Source organism: Eptesicus fuscus, chromosome 6 (assembly GCF_027574615.1).
Source record: "Eptesicus fuscus isolate TK198812 chromosome 6, DD_ASM_mEF_20220401, whole genome shotgun sequence".
Classification (NCBI taxonomy): Eukaryota; Metazoa; Chordata; class Mammalia; order Chiroptera; family Vespertilionidae; genus Eptesicus; species Eptesicus fuscus.
The window spans coordinates 52752751-52764833 of NC_072478.1; the positions used below are offsets into that span (position 1 = coordinate 52752751).

At 41.0% G+C, this 12083-nt stretch overlaps 1 long non-coding RNA gene across 2 annotated transcripts; it reads right to left on the reverse strand.

Annotated features, from left to right (window-relative positions):
• Positions 1-3567: 3567 nt before the first annotated feature.
• LOC129149327 (uncharacterized) lies at positions 3568-11332 on the reverse strand. Of its 2 annotated transcripts, none has more exons than XR_008556241.1 (2): positions 11288-11332; positions 3568-3752 (listed from the first exon to the last, which is right to left on the reverse strand). It is a non-coding gene; the product is annotated as an uncharacterized LOC129149327 (long non-coding RNA). The 2 variants fall into 2 exon arrangements; XR_008556240.1 differs by having other exon boundaries at positions 3568-3812; positions 11288-11327.
• Positions 11333-12083: the final 751 nt, after the last annotated feature.

Here is a 12083-nt window from a genome sequence, read left to right on the forward strand (position 1 = left end):
GGAGCAGGGTGTAGCTGAATTCAGAGTGGAAGCCAGATGGCTTTAATCCTGAAGGATTAAAACCTAAAACAACAATAATTAAAAACTTTTTTTTAAAAAAGTGCACATACCATATGGACTCTTAATCAGAATACAGTGAGTTTAACATTCAGAGGATAGACACAAGTATACTTCAACTGACTAGGAAAATAATCTCTAAAGCATTACCCATTGCTACTTAGACTGTTAAAATAATAAAATAACATTTAATAAATTTTTATGATGTGCTTGGTACTGCGCTACACATTTTCTGAACATTATCTCAGTTAATCCTCATAGAAACAACAGTACTCTGTGAGATATGTTCTATTGGTGTCTCGTTATGTAGATAAAGACACTGAAATGATAAATGTTTAAGAACTTGCCCAAGGACACACAGACAGTACGTTAGGCCGTGGGAGGTGTGGGGGGGATTTAACCCTGGTCTGTCTGACTCCTGGTTCCCTAACTATTAGTTGTTGCTGCGTTGGCTCTCCCCTCATCAGAACCAATGATCTCTTTTAAAAACAAATATCATGTAATGTCTTCTTTACTACCCTGGAATGAAATTCACAGATGATACAAACTCCCTACACACATAATAAAAAAATCCCCTGGCTTTAATATAAAGGAGAATTTCAAGGAAAGTAACTTTTAATGAAATAATATGTATTTCAATATGTGAATGGTTTGACTTGATTACACTGGAAGACATGAAGTGGTCAGGTGCTTACACCAGCTGTAGAATCTTCATGAATGTGTCAACAATAAAAGCAGAATGGTGCTGGTGTGACATATCTGTAACTCAAATACCAGCTGTGGCGCTGCCATTAGTTGAAGAATTTTTCCAAAATGGCTAAACATTTCTGGTAAAGATTCAAATGAAACAAGGTACAGTATTCCTTCTATTTATACTCATGTTATATTCCTGGAAAATTCAGTTTACATTAAAAACCATGCAAAAGACTTTGTGTTTACATGTAAAACATGAGCTAATTATAAGCAGGCTGTTCACATTCATGAATGACTAGTGGGGCACTGGAAAGTTATGAGGGATGAAGAGTAAGTTATTCGTGTACAGGATGATTCCATACCTGGCAGGGTGCCCAGGGTAATGAGTGAGTATCCTGGCTGTCACTCATTAATGCCAGGAGCACCCTCCAAATCATTGTCCACAAGGGTGGTCCTACCCCAGGTGAGAACTGCTCTATTGAATGCTCACAAGAAACTACCATTGCAAAACCAAGGGAAATTATGTAGTGCTAGATGAGCTAATGGAATATGGGACAGAACTGTAATAATGTCATTAATTATTGAGTCGTACTTAAGATCAGGAACAAAAATAGGGCCTAAAAGAATGACATTTAAGGAATGAAGAATAAGCATTTTTAGGAAGGACTCAAGGAAGACCTCTTACTCTGCCCTATACCCAGGTCAGGTTCTCTTTTCATATCTTTTCATAACATCCTATACATCTGCTTTGCAACACTTGCGATGATTGTCATTTAAGTAGGCAATTGTCTAGGGCTTATTTGATGTCTGTCTCTCCCATTAGAAGGTAAATTTCAACATCTATATTGTTTAATGATATATATATGCATATACACACATATGTATACACACACATACATTTGTATAGGCTGCTTTGTACATAATTAGGGATCAATAAATATTTGTAAAATGAGTATTTTGCAACTTGTTTTTGGAGGAGGATTCTGCGAAGTTTGATTGACACGGCCTTGATTCTGGTAAATATATTTGAAGTCTATAAACTCACTTGAATGTATCACGATTCCCACTGTAGCAAGCTGTTTGAGGCCTGGCCAATTAAGCACTGTAGACATCTAGCAGTGATTTTGCAAGCATAACTCTGGTGCCACCTTCTGCCAGGCAGGGAAATACACTCTGATCATTTGCATTCTGAGAATCTGGATTTGAGCTCAAACCATTCTTTATGCTGCAGAATTAACTAGATATTTTAAAAATGTCAAAATGATGGAGTTCAATAATTTCCCATTCAAAATGCAAATTTTGGGCAATCTATAAAATATACTGACCGGAGAGAACAAAATTTCTATTGATTCAGTGATTGAAATACAGGGAGTTTTAGAGGAGAAAGAGGATTTAGGTTTTTTGTCTTCTTGTTTTAATGTCATTGTACATAGGTTTAAAAAGTAATTATTATAAAATGATCCAATTATTATAAAAGAATATATACAGATACTTGATATAGGAAAGCAGCTTTGTGAATAGAATTTTCATTGAAGTTATCAAGAATGGCTACCATGGAGAGAATAGTTTGAATCCTAGCATCTCTGAAAATATTTGATCATAAGTTCTGCAAATCAGTAAAGTGTTTCACCTAATAAAACTAAAATAGATTTTTCTTTATACACATTCATGGTTAATCAGGCAACTCAAAATGCCCATTTTATCTGATAATAAAATATCTTTTCTTTGTAGGTCACTTTAACAATTATTGTAATCTTTCCTTTTATACAGCAACCAGAGCTATCTGCAGGCATATACGCAGTAGAGTGAATGAACCTAAGTGGTATGTTTCCACCACAGAATTCTGTAAAGCAAAGAGAATGAATGAACAATAGCACAGCTCAGTTTCACACAAAAATGTCTAATGAAGGAATCCAGACACAAAAGTGAGCATTGTGTATGATTCCATCTATACTAGTACACAGTGTAAGAACAGGCAAAACTTATCTATGCAGTTGGAAATCAGAATAGTGGTCAGCCTTGGCAAAAGCTGAAAATGTGGGGGTAACTAATGCCGGTAATACTCTGTTTTGAGATCTGGGTGCTAATTATCTGAGTATGCTGTACAGATAAGACATGTGTGTTTTTCTATATTATACTTTCCTAAATGCTTTTTGAAATCACAAATGTCTACCATTTTTGTTGCTCAGCACTCTTGCCATATTTTTCTAGATGCATATGAATATGCTGCATAACAGAGATTAAATGGTAGATTTTGCATAATTCCATTCAGGAAATACTCTTTATAGCAGTTTTAATGGCAACTACTAAGATTTCCTACACTGTGACTTTAAAGCTTAATATAAGGTATATTTTAGGTAAAATATCTGAAAAGTGATGGGACCATTACATATTTTGTCATCCTACCCTTTGCATATGTAAATGGGCCTGACCTGTCTCTTCAGAACTGTGTATAAACATTTCAAAAAAAAAATTATTACAATCTGTATGTTCTTATACATGATGTGAATAAACAATAATATCCCTAGACACTAATGGGGTTAGGTAATGGTTTGTGATACTGTTACACAGTAGATGTCTTTGTGCTGTACAAATGGGGGAATAGTTTTCAATTTTACTCCAGACAGGAAAAAAGAGTCTGTTCCCATGGAAGCAGAGTCAAAACCCTCTTCTCATATGGAAGCATAGAGCAAACTCTGGCAAACTCTTTCCTTTAAATATCAGCTAGTAAATATCACAGGCTTGGCAGGCCATATGACCTCTCTCACAACTACTCAGCTGTGAAGATGTAACTTGAAAGCAGACATAGACAATGTGTAAACAAATGAACATGGCTGCGTTCCAATAAAACTTTATTTACAAAAAGAAAGAGTGAGCTGAATTTGGCTTGCAGGCCTCAGTTGTCAACTCCATCTATAGAACATAGAGCTTCAGGGTAGAAAACTCTGTTCTCAGGCAGAAGCAGAGGGCTTGCTCCAGGAAGGAAGGCAGAACTCCAGGACCTGGCACGGCAGAGGGAGGGAAGAAGGGCTTTTGCACTGAGTCAGCAGCTACAGACTGCACTGGATGGAATGGATAAACAAAGACTAAGACACCACTGGATTTAAATGTAAGTCCTGAAACCATAAAACTCCTAAGAAAAAGCATAGGCAATAAACTCTTTGACATTGGTCTTAGCAATATATATTTCATATGCCTCCCAGGCAAGGGCCACAAAAGCAAAAATAAACATATGGGAGTACATGAAACTAAAACGTTTTTGCACAGCAAAGGAAACTACCAACAAAAATGAAAAGTTAACCTACTGAATGGAATAAGATATTTGTAAATGATATACCCCATAATAACTTGATATCCAAACTATATAAAGAAATCATACAATTCAAATTAGACACTCCAATAATTTTATTAAAATATGGAGGCCTGGTGCACGAAAATTCGTGCACTCGGGGCGGGGTGTGTGTGTCCCTCTCCCCAGGCGAGCGGGACTAAGCTGGCAGTCAGACATTCCTCTAGCAGCCTGGGAGCCCTTGGGGGATGTCCAACTGAGGCTTAGGCTCGTTCCCCATGGGAGCAGACCTAAGCCACAGTCGGACATCCTTAGCGCTGCCGAGGAGGCGGGAGAGGCTCCCGCCACTGCCGCTGAGCTCACAGCCGTCAGCCCAGCTTGTGGCTGAGTGGAGCTCCCCCTGTGGGAGCGCACTGACCACCAGGGGCAGCTCCTGCATTGAGCTTCTTCCCCCTGGTGGTCAGTGCGCATCATAGCGACTGGTCGTTCCCAGACATCCCGCCATTAGGGTCAATTTGCATATAACCCTTTTATTATATAGGATGGGCAAAGGACCTCAAAAGACATTTTTTCCCAAAGATATAAGATAGCCAATAAACATATGAAAAGAAGCTCGACATCACTAATCACCAGGAATTGCAAATCAAAACCACAATGAGATATCACCTCACAACCATCAGAATAGCTGTTATTAAAAAGTCAACAAATAACAGGTGTTGGCAAAGATGTGGAGAAAAGGGACACTTGTTCACTGTTGGTAGGGCTGTAAATTGTTACAGCCAGTATGGGAAACAGCATAGAGTTTCCTCAAAAAATTAAAGGTAGAACTGCCATACAATCTAACCATTTCACTTCTGGGTATTTATCTGAAGAAAATGGAAAACTCCAATTCAAAAAGATAAGCACCCCTATGTTCGTTGCAGCATTATTTGCCATAGCCAATATATGGAAGCAACCTAGATGCCTATATATAGATGAGTGGATAAAGAAAATGTGATGTATTACTCAGCTATAAAACTAGAAACAGACTCATAGATACACAGAGCAAACTGATGGTAGTCATGGGGAGGGGGTGAGGAATGAGGGGAAAAAGGTGCAGATGAGCAAATATGAACTGTAATAGCAAAAGAGTCAGCAAAATAGTGCCAATAGAGCAAGTGTTAAAATATAACCCACAAACCTCTATAGGAGTGGGGAGGAATAGGCTTCCCCTGTTGTTAGTTGAGATGTAGGAGTTCTTTATATATTATAGACTAGAGGCCTGGTGCACGACATTCATTCACTGGGAGGGGAAGGGGGAGGCTCTGCCTGGCCTGTGCCCTCTCACAGTCTGGGACCCCTTGGGGGAGGGGGCCTTAGCTGGCAGGCGGACATATCCCGAGGGGTCATTAGTGCTGCCTGGGCTGAGCAGCACTCCCCCTGTGGGAGCGCACTGACCACCAGGGGGCAGCTCCTGCATTGAATGTCTGCCCTGACTTCTGGCTGAGCGGCACTCCCCCTGTGGGAGTGCACTGACCACCAGGGGGCAGCTCCTGCATTGAATGTCTGCCCTGACTTCTGGCTGAGCGGCACTCCCCCTGTGGGAGCGCACTGACCACCAGGGGGCAGCTCCTGCATTGAATGTCTGCCCCTTGATGGTCAGTGCGCATGATAGCAACCGGTCTTTCCACTGTTGGGTCGATTTGCATGTTAGGGTTTTATTATATAGGATATTAACCCCTTATCAAACATATCACTTGCAAATATTTTCTACCATTACCAGAGGTTGCCTTTTCACTTTGTTGATTATGTCCTTTGATGCACAGAAGCTCCTAATTTTGATGTAGTTTATTTTATCTATTTTTCTTTTTGCTGTCTGTGTTTTTGGTGACATAGCAAAGACATCACTGCCAAAACCAATGCCATGAAGATGATGACCTGTTTTCTTCTAAGCATTTTATAGTTTTAGGTCTTCAGGTCTTAGATGTATTTGGAGTTAATTTTTGTATATGGTATAAGATAAGGGTCCAACTTCATTCTTCTACATGTACTATTTAACTTTTTAAAGTACATATACGTGTTGCTTCGCTATAAATAAAAAACCATAAAAGACAATGCATTAATCAGTTTATTTTGTTCATTAGATTCCACAGACAAGTGAGATCATATGCTGTTTGTCTTTTTCTGATTGGCTTATTTCGCTTAGCATAATAATCTCTAGGTCACTCCATGTTGTCTCAAAAGATGAGAGATCTTTTTTTTTTTTTTTTTTTTTTTACAACTGAATAGTATTCTATTGCGTAAAATAGAACCAGAAGCACGGAAACATGGAACAGACTTAAGAATCTCAGAGGGAAGGGGGCAGGGGGAAAGGGAGTTGGAAGAGATTAATCAAAGAATTTATATGCATATATTCATTGCCCATAGACACAGACAATAGTGTGGTGAAGGCCTGGGGTGGGGCAGGAGCTGGGTGGAGGGGGGCAATGGGGGGAAAAGGGGAGGACATGTGTAATACTCTCAACAATAAAGCAAAAAAGCAAAAAACCCCACAAAAAACCCAATGCATTATTTTTAGTCAATGTATAGATATGTGTCATGATTTGAAATTCTAGGTCATTTGCTATGACATCTTTCTGTTGCATACTCCTTAGGTTACTATGGAGCTGATGGTAGTACAGTTTTAATTAAGTTATTTAATATTTGAAGACCTTATCTTAAATATTTTATTCATCATCAAAAAAAAAATTGAAAATCTAAAACTTTTCTGTTTTGGAAGTAAAGGTGCTCAGGACCAAACAACAACACGACTGATCCCTAAAACTCACTCTTAAAAAGGTTCCCAGATTTTTCTTAGGCTGTTGACATTATGATTTCATCACTGTTAAAATAAATAACAAGTGAATGAAATAAATTGCAAAACCTAAGTTATATGAAAAGAGATTAAATACTATTTTGCTAATTAGCAAAGTTTAACAAGTTATTTTTCAGATTATTAACATTGCTTTCTCCCTATGTAATTGTAATTCTCAAGTAAGAGGGTGGGGTGGGGAATTGGGGAAGAGGAGGAGGAGGAAGATAGTGGGAGGGAATTAATTGCTTAGGGTATAGAAATCACAAGAGGGATTGAATTCTTTTTCTTAAATCATTTTCCAGAAAGTATATCTAAATAGTATTTAAAATTCGTTTGCAATAGTAACTCTAATTTTTCTGAATGTAATTGCCTATCAAGAAGCCAATGAAATGTGTATTTTAGGCCAAAGCAAAAGAAAACTGATGTTGTTTCCACTATGTTGGTGGCAGAACTCAGGAGATTTCAAATAAATCTTTCTTTTTAATGCAGAATTTTATTGCGAAGCTTTATGCCTAAAATCTAGACAATTACACTCCAGGATTTCAACTAATGAATACCACATGTTAGACTCAATAACTTCAGCTGCAGGATAGAGAATACTGTGTTAAAGCCATTCAAATAATAAATAGCTATCTAGGTCCATTTCGGCTGGAGCAAGTCAACTGTATTGAATGTGAGTGAAACATTAATTCTTTATAAGAACATACCCAATTGGCAGAAACTTTGACATGCAATATACATTAGTTCACCATTCTGCCCCCACGGAATCATTCCATCCTTTGCCTGAGTCTGCCCTTATGTGCTTGCCTATCTCCAATCTCCTGAATCTGTCTTTGGGGTATCACTTACATGTACTTACAAAACATACATTTTTAAACAGACACATGAATGAGAATGGTTCTCATTTTTTTTGGAAAGTGTTAGTTTGTCATTATTTCTGTTTGTTCTGAAAATATCATATGGCTCCCTTCTTCCCTCTGGGAGTGCCTCTGAGTTCCCCTTCCCTATCTTTGGGACTCTGACAACTTTCGCCTCTTTCTTTTCTGAAGTCTTATACAAACAGGGGAAAGAGATCATTACATGTGAGTATTGGACACACAGGACACCTGGGGCTTGTTTTGGCTCCAGAATTTTTTTTTTTTTTTAATTCAAGAAATGAAGAGGGAGAGGCAGATCTTTTTCAGAGAGGGCTGCCCTGCTGTACGGGTTATTCTCATGGGACTAAGTCTTGCTTTTGTAAGCTGGCCTTGGGAAGCAGCAACAGGAAATGCAGAAAGGAATAAATCTGTCAGACTCATTTTCCTTTCTGTTTTACAGTGGAGTTGTTTTGTTTTCTTCCCCCTCCTTTTGGATGGAAGCTAAATTTTCCTGTGACTGATATGAGTCCCTTAACCAGAAACACTGAAGGGGTGGCTGGAGGCAGCCGTAGAGGATGCAAGCTCTCCACATTCGGGCTGAAACATTTACTTTTCTCTAGCCATACTGATGAGGGGAAGTTCAGACTTTCACAATATACAGCATCTCTACTCAACTTTTTAGCATCCTATATAATAAGAGCCTAATATGCTAAGTGTCTGGTCGTCCGTTCAACCAATCCAAGTGTAATATGCTAATGACATGTTAAAGCCACTCAACCTGCTTGATGTGCACTGACCACCAGGGGGCAGACGCTCCGACCAGTAGGTTAGCTTGCTGCTGGGGTCCGGCCAATCAGGACTGAGTGAGACGGGCCAGACATGCCCTGGAGCCTTCCCATGATCCCTCCCTGGCTGGCCAACCTCCCGCATTCCTCACCAGCCCAATTGTGCACTGGTGGTGTCCCTTGGCCTGGCCTGCACCCTCTTGCCATCTGGGACCCATCGGGGGATGTCAGAGAGCCTGTTTCGGCCCGATCCCACAGGCCAGGCCAAGGGACCCCACTGGTGCAGGAATTCGTGCACCGGGCCTCTAGTGTTATTATAAGCATTTCAATCCTACCTTTTAGCATGGCATTGTAAGCATTTCTATCGTACTTTTTAGCATGTTAATGACATTTTGTTCAATTTTTGAAATATATATTATAGATAAAATTATTTATATTTGTATAAAATTAAAAATATAAAATATGTTTCAAAGTTTGAACAAATTAAGTGATATATAATTGATATATCCTATCTAATAATAGACAAATATGCAAATTGACCATACCTCCGACACACCCACAAGCCACGTCCACAAACCACGCCCACCATCCAATCAGAGCGAGTATGCAAATTAACCCAAACCAAGATGGCTACAGCCACAGAGAGCAAGGTTTCCTAGGTAACAGAGGAAGCCAAGCTTTCCGCCTGCCCTTGCCAGGCCTAAGCCTCCACTCAAGCTACAAAGTTTCAATTATAGAAGGTAAACAAATTCAAACAAATGGCGGCAGAATGGAGCTTGAGAGAGCAGGCCAGGGTTGCCAGCGGCAACAGGGGAAGCAAAGCTTTCCGCTCACCCTGGCCGGGCCCACCCGCTTAAGGCAACAAAGTTTCAATTATAACCCCAACACAAATGGCTGCCGGCCTCGGCCTCGGAGGGAGCCCCAGGCTTGGCTCCGCTCCAGGCTACAAAGTTTCAATTGTAGAAGGAAAATAAATTCCAGATACCAGGGCCTCTGCTTGGGTTGCCAGGGGATGTGGCCGGCCTGAAAACCACCACAGGCCCCTCGCTCAGGCCGCCCCATGCCCCAAGGGAACCCCACCCTGATCCGGGACACCCTTCAGGGCAAACCAGCTGGCCCCCACCCCTGTACCAGGCCTCTATCCTATCTAATAAAAGAGTACTATGCAGATTGATCATCACTGCAACACACAATATAGCTGCCCCCATGTGGTCAAAGATCCTGCCCCCATGTGGACACAAGATGGCCACCACAAGATGGCCAGCAGGAGAGGGCAGTTGGGAGGCACCCTGCCTGCAAGGGAGGGCAGTTGGAGGTGATCAACCCTGCAGGAGAGGGCAGTTAGGGGTGACCAGGCCGGCAGAGGAGGGAAGTTGGGGGCAAACAGGCTGGCAGCAGAGTGGTTAGGGGGTGATCAGGCTGGCAGGCAGAAGCGGTTAGGGGCAATCAGGAAGGCAGGCAGGCAGGCAAGCAGTTGGGAGCCAGCAGTCCTGGATTGTGAGAGGGATGTCTGACTGCCCGTTTAGGCCCATTGGGATCGGGCCTAAACGGGCAGTTGGACATCCCTCCAGGGGTCCCATATTGGAGAGGGTACAGGCTGGGCTGAGGGACAACCCCCCTCCGTGCACGAATTTCGTGCACCGGGCCTCTAGTGTATATATAACAAATATTCTTTGTGGTCATATATAAATTACTTTACATATAGTAATACTAGATTAAAAAGAAACAATTCTAGAAGATATGTAGATAGCCTTTTAAAACTGAGAAAACTGGTTTCAAGAGGGAATGGGACTTGCCTAAACTTATGAAAGTAGTAACTTTGGCTGAGCTGAGATTCCATGAAGCCCCTCAAGATCCAAGTACATTTCTTTTCTCTCTATCAGGGTTTTTAAACTGGCCTCTTGGCTCTGCCCGGAAAGGTCAAGCGAGGGTTCAGCTGACCCCTCCCCTCCGAACACCACCCGTTCTCTTTGTTTAGGCTTGTGTGTGACTTTTCGGAGGAGCATGGATTCCCAGTCCTCTCTCTTTCTCTGTTATAAGACCTCTGTGCCACTCGGTGCTTAGCAATAATGGATGCAGTTTCAACACGGAGTTGATCTTTGCCTTTCACAGAATGACTCTGAGGGTTCTCTCATTTGTGAGGGAGCCCATGGTCATTTGAAATGTTGCTGAAGCACAAATTTGAATGTCAAGTACTGAGAGGCTACTTGGGAGCCAATTAGCTAATGAGAGGACTGTTTACAATATCGGTTCTGCAGCCCACCTTGGCTTTGTTGTTTATGATAAACTGAGCAGATTAGATTATCTTGGTTTTAGGTCAGGGGTTGGCAAATTTTTTCTATAAAGGGCCAGATAGTACATATTTTAAGTTCCACAGGCCACATAGGATTTCTGTTGTATCTTCTTCCTCTTCTTTCCCTCCTCTTTTTATTTTTAAACAACCCCTAAAAAAAAAAATAAAAATAAAAAAATAAACTTGTTTGGAAGGAGGGCCTTAAAAACCAGTCCAAGGGAGCCAAATTTGGCTTGTGGATAGGTAACACCATCCTTCCTTTAAGGATGAAGCATCATCGCTTAGAGAGGGAAGTCATTAATCTGGGGCACGCAGCTCACGGTGAGGCCAAGCTTGCTGTGTTTAACTCCCAATCCATTTATTTTCCTTTATACCTTACGCTATAGTCCATTTCCTAAAGGATTTCCTTTCACATTCCTCGGAAAAGGAGAGACACCAGGTTTTAGTGGATTCCCCCCCCCCCTTTTTTTTTTTCATTACCATGTTCCTGGAACCTCTTACTACAAGAAACACATCCGAGAGAATGGCCCCATTTCTCAGAATCGTGATGAAAAACTAATGTGAAGCAGAACACAGAACCCTGGCTAGGTACCAGAATTCTGGTCTTGTTGTTGTCAGGCAATAAAGAAGATCCCAACAAACCTCTCATACTTGGGAATACAGTCACTTTTAAGGAAATTGCATTTGATTAATGCATACTTTTGTTCAACAACTTTTGAAAACAAATGAACATCATTAATCAAAAGGGGCATGAGAGGGATACCTGGGGCATCTGTTTCCCTGGAACACTGGCCTCTAGCCTAAGCGTAGGTGTTTTTTTAGGTCAATTGTTGCCTGGAAGCAGGGGATGAGGATGACAATGGACTTGAAGCTCCTTCCTGAACCTCCTTGCTTCTGTTCAACTGGCCAGGGCTCCCTGGGGTGCCTTTGAACATACAGATTCCTGAGCTGAATCAGAGTCAAGAAGAGCAGAAGCTGAATCAGAGTCAAGAAGAACAGAGCCTGGAATCTTAAGTTTTAAAATCCAGACACTTAAGATGATAAGTTTTGAAAATACTGTAACAAAGTAAGTGGGAGACTGTATTGCTCAGTGGTTCAGAGACAACCTAGCCTGGCACCTGCTTCCTGGGTCTATGTTATTTCACCATTGGGTGTCACTGGGCAAGTTACTTAGTTTACACATCTATGTCTTCTCCTAGGTAAACTGGGGCAACAATAGTATGCACCTCATATACTATGTGGATTAAATGAGATAATATATGGAAAGCGCCTAACA